The sequence below is a fragment of the Brassica oleracea genome, chromosome C7 (assembly GCF_000695525.1).
Source record: "Brassica oleracea var. oleracea cultivar TO1000 chromosome C7, BOL, whole genome shotgun sequence".
In the NCBI taxonomy this organism is placed as follows: Eukaryota; Viridiplantae; Streptophyta; class Magnoliopsida; order Brassicales; family Brassicaceae; genus Brassica; species Brassica oleracea.
Window position 1 is genome coordinate 10,239,078 of NC_027754.1, and position 18,728 is coordinate 10,257,805.

At 36.4% G+C, this 18,728-nt stretch overlaps 1 long non-coding RNA gene across 10 annotated transcripts; it reads right to left on the reverse strand.

Moving 5' to 3' along the window:
- Nucleotides 1–2,528, reverse strand: LOC106302105. Of its 10 annotated transcripts, none has more exons than XR_001262355.1 (8): nucleotides 2,462–2,528; nucleotides 2,024–2,093; nucleotides 1,559–1,958; nucleotides 993–1,058; nucleotides 750–827; nucleotides 444–661; nucleotides 136–344; nucleotides 1–51 (listed from the first exon to the last, which is right to left on the reverse strand). It is a non-coding gene; the product is annotated as an uncharacterized LOC106302105 (long non-coding RNA). The 10 variants fall into 10 exon arrangements; XR_001262354.1 differs by having other exon boundaries at nucleotides 1,559–1,965; XR_001262352.1 differs by having other exon boundaries at nucleotides 2,356–2,527.
- Between the last annotated feature and the right edge of the window lie 16,200 nt (nucleotides 2,529–18,728).

Genomic DNA, 18,728 nt, shown 5'->3' on the forward strand with positions numbered 1-18,728 from the left:
TGTTCATTTTAATATAATTGGTGATTGCAGCTGATCCATTGATACATTTTTCTGCATTGAATATTCCCTCTTAACAGTTAATACATGTCTCAAGGTTATAATCAAAATTCTTATAACATGTAGTTATAATGTTACCTGTACGTCTGATGCACTCTTTGTTGAGTTCAATAGCATCTATTTTTCTTGGTCTTCCTCTTCCTCGTCTTCTTCTTGTTCCGCAGCAAAAGCTTCACACTTTGCAAACCAAACCCACACCACCACACCTTGTAATGCTTTGTGCGGTCCAATAGTCGCTCATATAAAGCTCGTGTCCTCTCCGATTCTCCTTTTGATATCATGAACGCCTGCCACACACAAAAAAAAAAATAATTTCAATGATCCAAACGATTCAAAAGTCTGAGGAATATTTTACTTTTTTGAATCTATTGGACTGAATATTTTACCTTCATAGCAGTTAGGGCATGTCAAGTGCTGGCAGAGATATTGCAAGCTCAAAGATAGTTCTAGCTAGTTCAGTCTCAGCAAGATACCTCTCTAGCTCAGCGTATTTGTTCCAAGCATAGCAATTCTCTGGAAACCACTCAAGATAAAGCTCATAAAGCTTTCTACATCTATCTATGTTTCCCAGCTGGAGCTCAATCTCAATGTAGTTCTTGAATATCTGTTTACAGAAGAAAAATATAACCAAAAATAAGTACGTTAAATGAGAACAATGAAACATATAACGTTCAAGCACATTTCATGCTTACCTTAGTTTTTGGAGCTTTCCCAATAGCGTTTCCTCATATCTACCGAGCACCGGCGAGATTCAATTGCCGGATTTCAAACTGAGCAGCAAGCAACCATATTTTGGCAAAGAAAAATTTGGATAAGCTTAAGACATTCTATGTAATGTTTGGTAAGATGAATACAAACAGTCAGACTAAATTGCTAGAGTGAAACACAAATGAAAGTAACTTCACAAGTTTCAGAATAGGTAGGCTTTGGCGTACCAATATACATCTCGTGTACGCTCCACATCTTCCGTTTTAATCTCTTCATACAATGCATAGTTAATCCTACACCAATTAGTTATATCAGTGTCAATTTCAGTAAATCGCAGATCAAAATATGTTAATAAAAGACAAACAAACAACAATAGCTTTCCACGTAATGCAACAATCTATTTCAATAAATTAATTGTGACCTCAATGTGCAGCTTAAAACTCAATGAGAGCTAATACTGACTAAGTCAACCAAACCCAAACCCATATTAACATTCTTATGCGTAGCATGATCAACATTTTATGCAAACCATGAACCCAACATTCTAAAATAATTCTGCATTATTTCAAAATCGCATAACCAAATATGCAAATAAAAGACAAACAATAATAGCTTTCACTGTTAAAGAAACTAATTATGCAAACCATGATCAAACTCTAACAACTCAGTTTAAAAAATTAACCTTCTTGTCCAAAGCATGATTCACATAACTACATAAGAAGTAAACATTCTAATTCTAGCTAAATCGATTATGCATTATTGCCAAAACCAAACTGAAAAAGAATAAACTCACCAGAGATAGATGTGTGTTTGCCAGTATCATTTCTCTTCAACAGGTGGAATATTAGCAATAGCCCTCTCCTAGATCTCTCTTATCCTATCTTTGTTCCCCACAGTTTCTTCAAGCATAACGTAATCAAACCAAGAATCATAGTTCAAAGGGTTCTTCCTCACTTCATCTTCATACTGAAACCTCCTATTCCCAGCAATGGCATCCTCAATCCCTTCCTTATCACCATACTGTTTCTCAAACGCCACAAACTTTTTATACAAATCCTAAGCTCTCCTTGTAGGAATATGATCATGAGCAAATTGTAGATAAACCTAGCACGTTCCGGCTCCTTGCATCGCTCTTCAAACTCAGCTAACGCCACAAAGAGCGTCTCGTACACGTACTGCTCGCTCCAAGAGGGCTGATTACTAACCGAAAGTAGTCAGTATCTATATATATAAAGAATAGTTAATGTATACATCTTACCCCAATCATCCATCTTTGTTGCCAGACATCTAGAACCAAAATATCTGATGTTCTGAACCCAACTAACATCCTGCACAAGCAGTCACAAAGGCTCTCAAAGTTCAAATTTTTAAGCCAAAGAATAGGGCAAAGAGAGTAATGTTAACCCAATTAATGATAGATTACACAAACTCAATAAAGGCAATCTACCAGTGAAACAAATACTAATTTATTAAGCTCTATGAATCGTAAACCTAAAAGGTTAAATCACAGGATCGAGAAGAAAGAACATTGACATGCCCAGCACAGACACAATTCGGGATAATAATTTTGAAATTAATCAAACTGAGAACCTCTTAAGGCGACGGAGGGAGGCGAAAGAGAAATTGCCTGAAACTCTAGAGGGAAGAGAAGAGAAAATAAAAGAAGAAGATGAGAGTTCGATTTGATTAGTCGAACCGTTTCAGACAGCGAAAGGAATCTCAGACGTCACGCTTCGCCGTCGGACTGAGAAGAGAGACGACCTTCATGTATCATGTAAGAGGGTCCAAATTAACAGCCCAACAGGCAATAAACAATGAAAGCCCATCCCGAATTGGATTAAATGAAACGGTGTGTTTCATTGGCTGGACACGTGTCGTCCTCTCGTGCAACGAATTTCTGACGTGTCGTCCCTGTTGGCAGCACCAGGAGTGATTGAAAGTCTCTTTTATATATGAAGATATCAAAACTTCATCTATTTTGAAACAACAAACATCATCTAAAACATCAACTATTGTGAAACGGAGGGAGTATTATTTACGTAGATCATATATTCTAAACATAGTAGATTCAATGAAAAAAGTAGATTTCATTTTCTACTTCGTAGAATACCAATTCTACTTTATATAGAACATAATTTGAACTTATGATTTAAACATTTTTAGAACTAGAAAAAATACCACTAAGTTCATACGGTTATTTCATCAGTAGTTACTATTTTTCCCATTTGTTTTAGTTTGTAAAATTATTTATTTGATTCATTTTCGAAAATACTAAAAGACATTAGAAACAAAAGTGGTACAAAATATGAATTAGCCTAGTAGAACATAGTTACCATTTTTTTGCCTAAAAACAAGTTTCCCCAAAACAATTACGTATTAGAGAACAGCCCCATACCAGTAAGCAATATTCGGAATGGAGAATGTAACAAATCAAAATCCTTCCTGTTACATGGATTTTTTGTTGAGGTGAAATACTTATGCTAATTGAGAGCCATCTTGATGTTAGCCTTGCAGATCTTCTCATTCAAAACCGAACTTATTTGGATTCAAAACACAAGCTTGATTTATTTAGGTTACTCCAAATAACTGTAAACCACCGAGATCTAAAGATTAAAAAATCAACGTAGGAAGAAGACAAGAAAAAATGAATTAACCTTGCGGCTTCCCACGACTTAAGAATATATTAGCCAAAGCACAATATCATTGGACTGGAGCCGAAGAATCCCATCCGTGAATTAGAAACTAGTTACGATCAACAACATGACTGAATCCATTCTACCTGGACCAAGAGAAAGTACTCCTCCTACAACTTCAATTCCATTTGAAGGAACAACCAACATTGCACATACCCGTAGATCACTGAAGATTCATACGAAGTATTCTTGGCAAAACAACAAATACCGACAGCTCGAGAAGACATGAAAGAGCATAAGTACCCAAGATAAAAAAAAAAAAAAGCTACTGTCGGAGTAAGAACATTTGCCAAGACGACAAACCCATCCTACATCGCCCTGCCAGAATATACCGTTGATTTGTAACCTATAAAACGACGGTGTCTCAAAGAGAGACCCGTTAAATCCACTACGACCTTAGATGTAACACTGACGCAACCAACAAGCAAGCCACGGAGAAAACAACGGAAGTTGACCTCATTACATCATAGTCTAATCTAAATTCGGTATGTACGAGATGCACGCACGAATTTGACAGTGAGTTATTTGAAAGACATTTATTGATATATCAAAGGTGACCACGAGGAGAAATACAATGAAATCATAAAAGGATGATGAATTCAGCAAAAACAAAAATTCTATGAAAACCCTAGTTCTTGTGACGACTTTTATGTGATTGTGAGTATCTTCTCTTCAAACTTGGTGTTCTCTCTTTATAGTCGGACTCTCTCTCCTTTCTCCTCCAAGTTGGTGTATTCCTTTGACCGCCTTTTAGCCAATTGGGACGAGTTCAGTTTCCTTTATGGGCCTTGTTTGAGAGATATAATTCATCTCCAACAATAAGTACCTCCAAATTCACCGTGAGTGAAGAAGTCGATCTCAATGAATTTGCAAGAGTAGGTCCTAAAAGTATAAACTCGGTACTTTTCCTTCAAAGGCTGTAGAGTTTCCATCTCAGCGCTTCTGTGAGATATGGTATGTTTTATTCCAAACCATCAAAATGGCAGTTATTTCTAATCGTACCAATTTTCGAATCATTAAACCAGACTCTTGTTTGTTCCAAGAAGTGGAATCATCATTCCAAGAAATACGGGAATCGTGGTGACACTAGGGTTATAAACCTAATGTGATTGCTCTTTCTTGTATGCACCATATTCCTTATATACAGATGATCTTTTTCTCATTTTCTAATTTCTTCCCGCGGTTAAGGTAGTTCTGTCTCTAAATTTCTCTTTGTTTTAGGCTATTTTGACTGCTTATTTTTCGATGGGCCAACGTAAATTCGCTAGATATCTCCGATATATGTCTTGTTATTTGACTGTTATTCATGAGAAAATGTCTTCAATCCGTAAGTGCTCGAGGAAAGCAAAGAAGAAGGTAATGTCCCCCAGCCCAGATCCAAATGTTTATGGCGGGTCAAGTCCAAATGAAAACCCAATGAGAGATCATCAAAGTGCTTTGGGTGATGCCACCGGGTTGGATTGTGATCAGCTTCATATGGTCAATTTTGCCGAGGACACGTTCCGAGCAGATGTGGAGGGTCAAGATATGGTCGACAAACCGGGGGAGGAAGCTGCTAATGTGGGTACGGGTTCTGAAAATGCCAAAGTGGAAGCACACTTCTCCAATAATGAAATCACCCTGATACTTTTCAGCCATAGTGGTCATTTCGTTTATTAACCCGAGATCCCTGAAGCTGACGTTCGTCCAAGATAGTGTCAGTCCAGCTCATCCAAGATAGTGCCAGTCCAAATCACTTGAGTATTCAGCTCATCCAAGATAGTATCAGTCCAGCTCACTTGAGATATTCAGCTCATCCAGCTCAGATATGTAAGTGTCACTTTGATTCAGCTCAACCAGATCGCCCAAGTAAGTGTCACTTCCTCCAGCTCATCCAAAGTTTTCATGTGTGTCTAGCTCCATGATATCTTCAAGGTCAATTGATCGTTGCTTCATCTCAGTTCCTTCCATAGGTGTGGCATCCACAAAGATGCATCCAAGGGTTCCATCCATAGGGTTGCATCCACAGAGTTGCATCCACGGGGTTGCATCCACTCACTAAGTCCTTCCTTTTCCAAGTTAGATTCTAGCTCGACCATGGTTGCATCATCCTGGCTCGGGTCTACGATCCAAGGCGCATCATTCCCTCTCTCTTGAAAAGGATTTGACTTCAAATCCATTTTACCTGCATCAAAAGGAAATAAATCAGACAAAAAGAATTTTAAAATCTTGTAAAATTCAGTGAAGGAAAATGTTGGACAGAAACTTCCTTGGATTTTTGAAGTTGTTTTCCTCAAGTACTTCCGGTTTCCTGATACAAAAGTCCTTTGTGGATCTCATGTGCTTGCTCCCCTTGGAAATTGATAATGCTTATCCAGAGCTTTTGGCTTTGACAAGGGATTGGCTGAGGAATAGCCTTTGGTTCAGTGCTGGCCGATTGCTCCAACAGTTTCTCTGGTGATGAACTCATTTGTTCCTCTTCTGCTGGGTTTTCTTTCAATTCCTGTGAAAAAGAAACAAAACTACTCGGCTGTACCGGTTCAAGATGGTTAAATTCATCACAAATCTGTTTATTTTCAAGCACAACATCAGAATGAGAAGAAGGAAGAAAACACTTAGCTTTCAAGGCATTTCTAAGAAAGGTTTGTGGATTCACGGTTTGACTATCAACCTGATCTTTCCTCTTGCTCAAGTGTTGCTGATCTTGTAGTGCTTCCAATGGAGACAAATGAGCTAAGATGATGTTCTTAAGCTCCATGGGCACGTCCTTGGTGACCTGATTCCTGCCATGACACTTAACAGATTCATCAACATAAATAAAAGTAGAAGTTTTAGAACTACCTCTGGTTTCTTGGCTAAGTGATGAAAGTTGTTATGTCTTTGGTTTAGCCGATTTCTCCTTAGAATAACTTGGCCTCTGGGTCACTGTTTCAGATTTTGAGAATGGGGACGTGTATGTTGCTTTCTGTAGCTCTCCTCCACTACCTGAAGTGCTGATAGCAACCTTTTCTCGCAGTCATCATACATCTGGTTTCTACTGAACCTTTCATGAAGCTTTCTAGACCGTTGGGAACTTCTGTGATTGTCATGCCTACGACCATGATCTGCTCCATCCCTCGATTACGTGCATCTCCAAATCTCAGGCTGATAAGCATGGTCTATGCTTTCACTTCTCTGAGACTGAACATGTTTATCCTGGACACTCAAAACAGAAACTAAAATATCAGGATCATATGTGCAAGACATGTACTTGTTCAAATCAGAATCCAACATTTTTTCCCTAGAACATGTAGCACACGTTTCAGTCTCTCAAAATGCACATCAAAGTAAGCATTACAGACCAGAATGGTACGAAGGCAGAAAATAAAATTGAACATCTTCACAACGTGCATATCCTTCTCAAAATCAGAACACAAAAGAGTAAGTTCGGATTGAGAATCACTTATCAAAGGCTCACTTTGTTTTTCAAAGAATGTATTGCAAACCAGAATAACATCAAAGCTCAAAACAATACAATTCTCAAGCAATGATCTCAAAATATGCCAAGGTTTATCAGTTTCAAAACGAAAGATATCAAGCTTCAAAACAAAATCACAAATAAAATCGGTTTCAGCTCTATGTAATTTTTGTTCCAGCAACTTCCTAAGCATGAATTCGTCCAAGGGACATGTGGATGCAAAAAAATCACCATTGATCAGTTCATGTCTATAAGAGCTCAGATTAAAGCCATTTTCTTTGAAGACAAATGATCAAATGATATTCTAGAACAGAAAACAGGCAGTTGCAAATTAAGCTCAAACGACTTTTCAAGATGATCAAAATCTTTGTTATGTTACATAAACTGATCAAAACTCAAAACAAGACCAGAATTGATGTCATTGCCATATTGAAAACATTTTTTATCAGAGAATTTATCAGGTTCAAACACTTTAAAATAGTCAATCATGTTTTCAAAAACAGAGTTTGAAACACAAAATTCTTTTACCTTGTCTAAACCAAAACGTTTTACATTTTGAGAACTCATCTTAACAAACATTTCAGGCAGATAATTAATCATAACAAGTTCCTTCTAGTGCTCTTGTAAGACTGTGGACAAAGGCGTAGGAATTGTTCCTAGATCAAAGCAAAGTTGATTCTCCATGATGATGGACGTGATGCTTGGTGCTTTCTCATCAAACATTGGACCAAGATCGCTGTCCAAGTGATCGTCTTCCTCATCAAAGATGGGACATAGATCATCGTCCATGGGTCTCCTTGTGCTAAGAAGTGGTCCTTGATGTGGATAGTCAAATGGCTCTTCCTCAAAATCCTGTGAAAATAGTCTAAGACTACTTAGATGCTCCGGTTGAAAAAATGTTAGTTCTGCAATAGTCTGTTCATTATTAAACATAAAATCAGGTTCATGAGAAAGAAGATCACAATTATCCTCACAAATCATCAAACTGTCCATCAGTTCTTCATCATATTCATCAAAAATGGGTAAAGAATGTGAAAAATCCTTTAGCTATTCAACGTTAATTTCAGATTTACTTTTGGGCTTTTCACTGATGAATATTGGTTGTTCAGCTACAGGTGCACTGTGGTTGTGCTCTTCTCTTGGCTCTTGTTGACGTCCTTGAGTGCTTTCGTCATCTTTTCCTCAAAGCTGTCACAAAACTCTTGGACACCAAACTGGATGAAAAGCCTCCTTTGATCAACTTCATCTCTAGATGATTTGAAATGCTCTATGTACCTCCGGTTAGGCACTTCATGTGGTTTTATTAGGGTTAGCTAGCCTTTCCTGCACAGTAACAAACTCATCAAAAGTATTCAACAAGTTTTGAGATGAAGATTGAAAAATAGCTTGTTGTTTGGATTTTTCTTTGCTACTCCTCCTTTGAAGACCAAGCATATTATCTCTGAAAGATACTCAACACAAAAGGTTAACATATATAAATAATCCTCGGACTCTCAAGTGTTTATCTTCACCCACTCAAGTGTTTCTCTCAAAATTTTATAAGTCACTCAAGAGTCTTCTCTTAAAGTTCTAAGAGAACAAATCCAAGTAACCCAATGGAATTTCCAAGCAACAAGGGATGTAACAAGATAGAGAGATAAGAGATTTGATTTGTGAAATCCTTATTCACCACTCCAAGGCTGGATTTCTTTTTTGTTTTTTTTATGCTTTTCTTTTTCTTTTTTTTTAATGGCGATAGGTAAGGTAGTGGCCCAGATTTAAGATAGAAAGAAGAAGAAGAAGTGTTTAGAAAATGGAAGATGAGAAGATGGATAGACAATACCGGTAAAGTGGCTCTGATACCACTTTGATACGCCCTAAATAGGATCACTCAGCCGGATTGTGAAAGGATATGATCTCAGATGGATCGAATGAGAAATGATGGATTGAAGGGTCGCACAACAGTTATGAAAGGCTGTTGATATTCCCGAACTCCGATTGTTGCTTGATATGACGCACAAGTCCAACAAAAAAGGAGGCTGTTTACTTGGATATTACGCACCAAGAAACAAAAAAAATGTTCTAAGCAAAGAACAAAGAGATAAACTCATAAAAAAGGGGGAAAAACGATTGATTTATTTCTTGGCTCTTAGGCCTTATTTATAGGATTACAAGTTGTAGAAATCCAAAGAAAAATGTACTAAAAACAAGACATTGAAAATATAAACAAAGACTTGACTAAATAAAGTCTTTGACTGAAACTTGGACTGCCTCTTGATATAGCCATGACCAGGACTTTGAAAAGTGAAGAGTATGATCCTCATATGGGCCAAGACATGTCCCTTTGAGGCCTGGTCGAAATCCATCTTTTCCCTTATCGGTTTCTCCATTTGGCCCAAACAAATCTGTTTTTGAATACTTTTGAAAACCATCAAGCCAAGACTTTCTTGGACATTTAGAACATGAATAATCACATTTGGCATGATTGAATTGGTCGTTGGTTCATCAGAAAGAAGGTTAGTCATTTCCAGCTTCTCGGGTGGTAGAACCAGCTCGGAAGATCGAATCAGCTCGCTCAGCTTGTCCAAGTGAGTGTCAGTCCTGCTCAGCTCATCCAGGATAGTGTCAGTCTAGCTCACTTGAGTATTCAGCTCATCCAAGATAGTTTCATTCCATGTCACTTGAGTATTCAACTCATCCAAGATAGTGTCAGTCCAGCTCACTTGAGTATTCAGCTCATCCAGCTCAGATATGTAAGTGGCACTTTGATTCAGCTCGACCAGCTCGCCCAAGTAAGTGTCACTTCGTCAAGCTCGTCCAAAGTGTTCATGTGTGTCTAGCTCCATGATATTTTCAAGGTCAATTGATCATTGCTTCCTCTCAGTTCCTTCCATAGATGTGGCATCCACAGAGATGCATCCACGGGTTTCATCCATTGGGTTGCATCCACGAGGTTCTGCATCCACATAGTTGCATCCACGGGGTTGCATCCACTCACTAAGTCCTTCTTTTTCCAAGTTAGCTTCTCGCTCGACCATGGTTGCATCATCCTGGCTCGGGTCTACGATCTGAGGCGCATCATCCTGTTCTTGAGTGTTTTCATATTTCCTGATAGTTCAGCATCCTAATACAAAAACATACCCGGAAAATTTCTTTGCGGACATAATAAAGGTTAGAGAAATTAGTCACCAAACTTGGTCGGAAATCTGAAACAAGAGGACCATGAAGAGTACTCTTGAGCGCATTGTTGGGATCAAAATCCATCCTACCAAAATCAACGGCTTAAATCACCGAAGATATGCATCATTTACAAAAATGAGCTGGAAATGTCGAGAAAACAATTATGCATACGCCATCCCTACTTGAACAAGAATACAAAGAACAACATTTTATATTTCTTCACGGAAAAGAAATAAATATCTTTTTTTCCGAACTAGAATTATCCTAAAAATGTTCTTTCAGAAGGTTTTTACGAAAAAAACAAAATAGTTTTATCTTTCGTAAAACTAACTTCATTAAGTTTTTATGGAAAAACTTTTGTAAAATATTTTTACGGATTTTTTTTGTAAAACAATTAAAAACAGTTCTGGGAAACCAAGTGAGAATAGTGATAATATACGAAACCATCAACAAAGAACGGAATAGACGAAACAAATCCTATCGCCTATTGAACTCTCTTGGTAGGGAAGTAGCTCCACTAAATTTTCTCGTTGCTGAGATTGTCCCTAGCGAAAGTAAGATCAGTGGGAAGCGAAAGAAGTGGATAGTAGACTGCAAAACAAAACAATGGAAAACACTAACCAATTTATTTCTGTTAGGAAATAGCCACAAAGAAATATTCGTCGAAACTATCCCTCGTGCTCCATTCCGTCTTAAAAATTGAGAGACACTCTTCGAGCAAATTAGTCATGAATTTTTCTCAAAGCTATATTCGTCGGAACCACCCCTCATGCTCTAGATTTTATCGTTCTAAAGAAACTCCGTAATTCACTACAAGAAAGAGGTTCCCATAGCGACGATCATATTTGTCGGGACATCATCAGAATAAGCTATAACCGACTGTTTTCCAAGAAAACGTGATTGGTCGGAGTTTGAGCGTCGAAAATTGATTTACTCAGATTATTGTCTTTAATTAGCGATGGGATGTATTCTTGGAAATTTTATTTATCGCTACATACCGAGATGATTCTGATAAAATGCTTGTCACAAAAACGTCGGAGCATGATCGGTAAATTTATCCTTTTGAGAAATTGAATATATATATATATATATATATATTGTTCAATAATATATATACATATATATAAATTGTGTATATTGTGTATATACATTAATACATACATGTGTTTGTAATACGATGTATATCTTTTTATTATTAAATAATTCCAGAAAATTACATGAGAACCACCGTACAATTAGAAGACGACCAAAAGTTTCGCCGGAAAAGAAACAAGTTATAAAACTAGTCAAAAACTGGTAAACTAAAAATCTTAAGATATAAACCGGCGGTCAAAAGAAGAGCTTTTGGAGCTTCAGCCAAACACAAAACCAGAACACCCCAATATCTTTTGCCGGAGGCATCACCCACCGTCGAGGGGAAAGTATTCTAAAATTACCGAGTTAGAAAATTTTTATTCTTACTACCCCCACAATTTTTCTAACTACTCCACCCTTTCTTCCATGCCCTTTCCTTCTTACCCTTTCTTTTTTATTATATATTTTTTCTTTCTCTTTTACAGCGGGAACCACCACTACTTATTTTTTATTTTTTTTTGTCATCAACTTAAACATACTCAAATTGATTTTGTAAACCATATTGGTAGCTCCCCATCCATGGGAACAACGAAAGACGGTTGTTTCCTGGCACTACGTGCTAGACTGTCCGCCCTTAGATTCTTCGTTCGTGGTACATAGATGATTTCTGAGCTGAGGAAACTTTCTTTGAGAATCTTGATATCTTCCATATAACTTGCAAATGTGGGCCAGTCTTCTGGTTCTGAAACCATCTTTACCAATTGAGAACAATTCGTTGCAAAAGTAACTCGAAAATGTCGTAGATTCGTCATACATTCCATTGCCAAAAGTAGTGCCTCAACCTCCGAGTGGAGAGGAGAAAGACTAGCCATGACATTTCTTGCCCCCATCAATCCATCAAAACCTTCTAAAGTACTATGCCAACCTTGTCCTGCAAAAAACTCGTTATCCTTCCATGAACCATTTGTAAGACACCAACGTCCTAGAATAGATGGTAAGCTCAAGACTTCGAAAGACTGCTCTACTCTTTGGGTGTGCACCACTTGTGCTTTTCCCCAAAGTGTTAACTCAGTTTCCGCAAATTTGAGCGTTTCTCGGGATCTATATCCAAATTACTGAAAACTTTGTTATTCCTTCCTTTCCAAATGTACCATAGAATCCATGCGAAATGATGGTCATCCATTTTCGGCGTAACTCTCCAAAAGAGATGATCCATGTTTGTGAAGAGAGAACTAGAGGGAAAAATTGTTGGATTTGATGGTATCCTCGAGAGAGCCCATACCTGACGCGCAGGATGGCATTCAAAGAACACATGATTTATCGATTCCTCAGAAGTACCGCATCGGGCACAACATATATCCCCATGTAACCCTCTCGCTTGCAAATTCTTCTTAACTGCTATACATCCTGATACCAATGCCATAAAAAATGCTTTATCTTTGGTGGGCACCGTACCTTCCAGCAGAACCCTTTCAGTATATAGACCGTGGGCCCATACACCACTGGTGTATGTTCTCTATCTTGATAAACTCGTTCTACCCGATATCCTGATTTGACCGTGTATTTATCATTGTTTGTGAAGTGCCATCCATCCTTATCCACCATATGAGTCCTACTCAATGGGCTACTTTCAATAATTTTTGTATCCTGAGGATCCACTGAAGCCTGAATTACCTGTGAGTTCCAAGTTTGCGAAACTGAATCAATTAGGGATTCAATTGTAAGGTCCGGGTAAAAGTTATGTTGGTTTTTATTTGCTGGTCTCGGGCGAGTGGTTGGGAGCCAGAGATCGTTCCATACAAAGATAGATGATCATGATCCCACCCTTTTAATTAGTCATTTGCTAACCAGAGATCTAGCAGAGATAATACTCCACCAGCCATATGACGGAGAGTATGATCTAATCGGTTCTAGGGGTGAAACATTCCTGTAGTACCGTCCTATAAAAACTCGAGCGCATAATGTATTTGGTTTCTCAATCAGACGCCCTACCTGCTTACCAAGCATCGCCGTGTTAAAATCTGTGAGGTCTTTAAAACCCAAACCTCCTTCCTCCTTATTTGTACATAATTTATCCCATGATTTCCAGTGCATACCTTTTGTGCTACCACCTGGACTCCACCAGAATTGTGCACACTTGTCAGTTTCTTTGCTGCTGCCTTTCGTAATCGATAAACAAACATCACATGATTTGGTAAGGCTGTAACCACTGATTTAATGATCACTTCCTTTCCTCCTTTAATGAAGAACTTAAAAGTCCAGCCATTAACCTTGTTGTTTACGTGATCCAGCATAAACCCAAACACTTGTATTTTGGATCCACCTAGATTCTCAGGTAGTCCCAGATAGGATCTCATTCCTCCTAAATTATGTATTCCCAATATATCTCGCAACTCCTGACGACCAGATTCTCAATCTTGTGTCCGGATTGAATCGAAGACTTTTGAAAATTAATTAGTTGCTCTGAAACCACCTCATATTCTTTCAAAATTCTAAGAATAGTTTGACATTCATATTTTTGTGCCTTACAAAAGAAAAGACAATCATCTGCAAAGAGAAAATGAGATATCGATGAACAAGCTCTGGCCACCTTCATTCCGGTTAATTGTTTCTCCCTTTCCGCCTTTTTAATGTTTTCTATTAAAGTCTCAGTACAGATTACGAATAAATATGGTGATAACGGATCTCCCTGACGTAAACCTCTATGCAGAATTATTAAACCGCAAGGTTGACCATTTAGTAAAACTCGATATTGTACCGATGATATACACTCCATCATAAGCTTAATCCAATGAGGAGCAAAACCTATTTTGTGGAGAAGAGTCTTGATAAAATTCCATTTTATCCTATCATACGCTTTACTCATATATGTTTTGATTGTCATATACTTTCCTTGACATGCTTTATTGGTTCTCAAACCATGAAACATTTCTTGACCTATTAAAATATTATCCGATATTAACCGTCCTGCCACAAATGCCGATTGAGTCTCCGATATAAGTATAGGGAGACAAGGTTTCAACCTTTTACATAAGACCTTCGAGTTAATCTTATACCCTACGTTACATAGACTGATGGGTCTTAGCTCCGTCATCCTTGTGGGTCTTTCCGTCTTTGGAATCATACAAATGTTGGTAATGTTTAACCTTGAATTCATATCTCCTGAAGCCAAAAAATTATTGACCATCTCTACCAAGTCATTTTTAATTATATGCCATGAGTGTTGGAAAAAGAGAGCTGTCATGCCATATGGTCCTGGTGTCTTTTCTGGATGCATCATAAACAACGCTTGTCGCACCTCTTCCTCCGTCGCAGTCCTTAGCAACCTTTGATTCATTTGAGAGGTAATGGACGGTGTTATATCTCATTCAGGAAACTATCAAATTCTAATGGTGAAGTGGTACTAAATAGATCCTCGAAATAGTATACAGCCACTTTCTCAACTCCTTCATCTTCTGTAATCCAATTTTCATCTGCATCGTGTAGTCCCACAATCCTATTACGAATGCGTCATTGCTTCGTTAAGGCGTGATAGAATTTTGTATTGAGATCCCCAGATGTGTACCACATATTTTGACTTTTCTGGTGCCAGTAATCCTCTTCATCCTTATATGCATCTTATAATTTCCTCAATACCTCTATAATTTCCTCCTGGGATCTATTGTTATCTGTTTGTACCTCCTCGAGAGCCTTTTGGAGTTCATGAATTTTATCCTTTCCATAAGGAGGATTGTTTTCTCTCCATTTAGTAATTTCATGACGACAATTACTAATTTTTGTAACAATATCCTCTGTACAGCCCTCATTGGTTCCTGACCAACCTGTAGCAATTGATTCCGTGAGACCTTCCTGTCCAATCCATCACTTGTCGAACCGAAATTGCCCTCTTTTCCTCGGTACTTTGTCCTCAAGGTAAGCGACTACTAGACGATGATCAGATGCTACCATCCCTAGATATTCTGTGTAAGAACATGGGAAGAGAGTGTGCCAGTCCTCTTTTGCTAGGGCTCGATCTAAATGACATCTAACTGTCATTGCTCCTTTCTCTTTTCCTCTTCGTCCTTGCCATGACATTTTATTCTCCCGAGCCAAAAATTCCAATAAACCACTATTTCTTATTATGTTATTAAAAGGAATAAAAGAGTCTGTACTCCTCAAAGATCCTCTTTCTTTTTCATGATTGTCAGTAATCTCATTTAGATCTCCAATGATAAACCAGGGTTCAGTTCTCGATAGCCCATATCTAGTTAAACGTTCCTATACTTATTCCCTTAATTTTTGAACCGGGTTCCCATAAACAAAAGTTAAGAAAACTTGTTTTCCTAGAGCCACTGCTTCCACATCTATCATGCGGTTACTGGAGTACATGATTTTGATCTGATAATCATTGTTATAGAATAAAGCTAATGCACCACTCCGGTCCATTTGGATCTACTGTAACTAGATTGTCAAATCGAAAATGTGATTGAAATCCTTGCACAAACTCAAAGTCTTGCTTGGTTTCGGATAAAAATAAAATATCGGGTTTATGTTTGTGTCATATCTCTTTTAGATAACTTATTGTCCACTTAATTCTCATACCTCTACAATTCCAACTTAGTATTCATGTAAAAAAACGTTGAATGTGCTCTTTAGAGCTTATAAAATGAGGTTTAATGACACCCTGGTATTACCAAAAAATTGAATCATTTAACCTCGTGCGCCTCAGTATCACAGAACCTCTGCCCTTTGTCTTCTCCCGCGCGCAACAATTTGAAAAAAAATAGCAGCCAAAAAACCCTTTGTCTTGCCGCCAATAAAATTATATATCTCTGTAGCCAAACACTTGGTAAGAATATCATCATGTTAAGTCCCCGGATATAATAACTGAAAGATCCAATAAATAATATATATGTCGCAAGTGCTCTCCCCCATTGTATCTTATGCTACCCCTGCAGGAAATAATATATTTCGCAAATGCTCTCCCAAATTTGTTACTCTCACCTTTTCCTAACCAAAATAAAGAAACGGGAGCCTCCTGTACTCTCCAATAAATAAAACACATAAAGGCAAACTTCAGTACTAGTAAATATTTATCTCTGCCCCACTGCCACCCCCTCGCTTTATGATCAGAACCAAAATAATGAATTGACCACTGATTCCAAACCACATTCGGAACCTCTCTCAAGCAAACTTCAATTGTGATTTCACCACAACTAAATGACCAGTTAAACCAGTTTGATGACCACACCAGATACCTTATTTCCCAAACCAGGGCCTCCACATAACTAGACCATCTAAACCTCCGTCCAATACCTCTCTTAAATCGCTTAGTCCTGCAAATAAGATATATACGCATAGAAGGATTGTATGGGAATACCCAACACAGCCATTGTGCTGAAACTAAAATCCACTCCCAAGTGAACCCATTTACATTCCAAACCTTCTCAAAACCAAGAAATACGCCTGAACAAAGCAATGAATTCCTTATGGTTATCAATTCCAATAAATACCAGTACCAACAATCCAAAACGCCATTATTATTCCATTGCTTAATCATAAAAAAGAACATTGCTAATAAAACAAGTGCACTGATTCCAAAATCAAAGTTCCAAAAACTTAGAGAATTATTGACCCAAAAATTTGCCCTTCATGTGTTCCAAATTAGCGCAAACTATAAAACAAGTTTCAAAATCCGGAAGCCATGATTCGTTCCTAGATGTATCACTCGGAACCTTAGGATCCTTTAACCGTCGTTGATGGAAACCTAACCATTTAGCTCTTGAGCGATTGATAATATGTTGTTCAGCCCCCCATCTTCGTGCTTGTTGAGTCTTTGGATCAATGCGCAATGGGACACAGAGACCATTTTTTTAAAGATTCCATACTTATTAATGAGTCCCTCTCATAAAAGATGCCATTTCATTTCCCCTACAGCAATTCTTTGTCTGTATTTGGTGTGATGAAACCAAACACAGAATATGTTTCTTTGATGATAACAAGACCCATATGAACACCATCCCTTTAAACCTCAAACCCAAATCTCCTACCCTTAACTCTAAACCCTAAGATTTTGATTAGTTAACCGTAGGGGTATAAGTGTATATTTACCTCTTTAATAAAACATTTTAGTCCTTTGGATTCTTAGAGTCTATATTTGTGATAGAAACTTTTTTAGTGCTATCCTAGGGTATTTCCCTTTAATAAAATATGTAATTTCAAAAATAAGTTTAGTAAAGTATTTATATATATTGTTTTTCCTAAGTTAAAGTTTTTATCTATTTTACATAAAAGCCTTTAAAATTAAAATAATATTTTAATCAACAATTAATTTTTAAAAATAAATTTAATAAAATATTTATATAAATTAATATTCTTTAACTAAAATTTTATTTCTTTTATATAAAAGCAATAAAATTTAAAATAAGATATTTCCTATTTAAATCAACAATCAATTTCAAAAATATTTATATAAATTATTTCAATAATATTTCAAAAATAGAAATTTAATAAAATATGTATTTAAATAATATTTTAATCAAGAATTAATTTTAAAACTAAATTTTAAAAAAAATTATATAAGCTTGGTTATATAAAAATATTTCAAAAATACAAATTTAATAAAACATATATTTCAATATTATTTTAATACACTACTATGTATAATATGAACTACTAGACACTACTTGAACTACTATACTACTTTGAACTACTTTGAACTACCTTAAAATACATTGAATTACTATGTGTTATGTATGTTACTAAGAACTTTAATATTCATTTTATTTTTAATTTTTAGAAGATATGCCTCATATATTACGTGATTATATGTTCATATATGTGTTATTTGTCAAATTAGACATAGAATACTTTTAATTTCTCAAGTTGACAGAAAACTTCTCATATCTATACAAAACATCCTTATACTTCTATACTAATGTCTTTTTGGGAAGACCATAATGAGATGAATAACAGAAAAATCATATTTTCTGAAATATTTTCCTGTCATTGTGTTATATACAACCTAAAAATATCTAAATACATTGGTATTACTTGTAAATTTGAATTTTTGATGTGGTATTACTAATAAATGTTGAATTTCGCAAAAGTATTACTATGAAGAAGAAAATATTACTACAACCTTGAGAACTACTAAGTGCAAATATTCAAGAATTTGTTAGACAAAAAATATAGTTAATTTTTCACGTTTTAAACATGTTTTTTCCACTTATCGATATAAAACAAATATGAAAACTATACTTAAGGATTATTTGGTATATTTTTACTTATTTTACACGCTATTAAAGAAATATAGCCATTATATTTATAATTAAATTAACAATCTTTAATTTATATATTTTAAAATTATATTGATGTGTTAAATATCAAATTAGTCATGAAAGTTTAAATATTTTTCACTATCCCTCTTTTTATTCCTCCTTTTCTTCCCCTTTCTTTCTTTATTATTTTTTTTCCAAAAGTTGTGGGACCCGTGCTATTTTTTTTCCAGGTAGGTCCCATCCTATTTCCTCTAACGACTAGGTTCTTTCTTCCAAGTTTTTTTTAATTTTTTTTAAAAAATTATTTTAAAAAATAAACATTAATGATTAATATTACTAAAA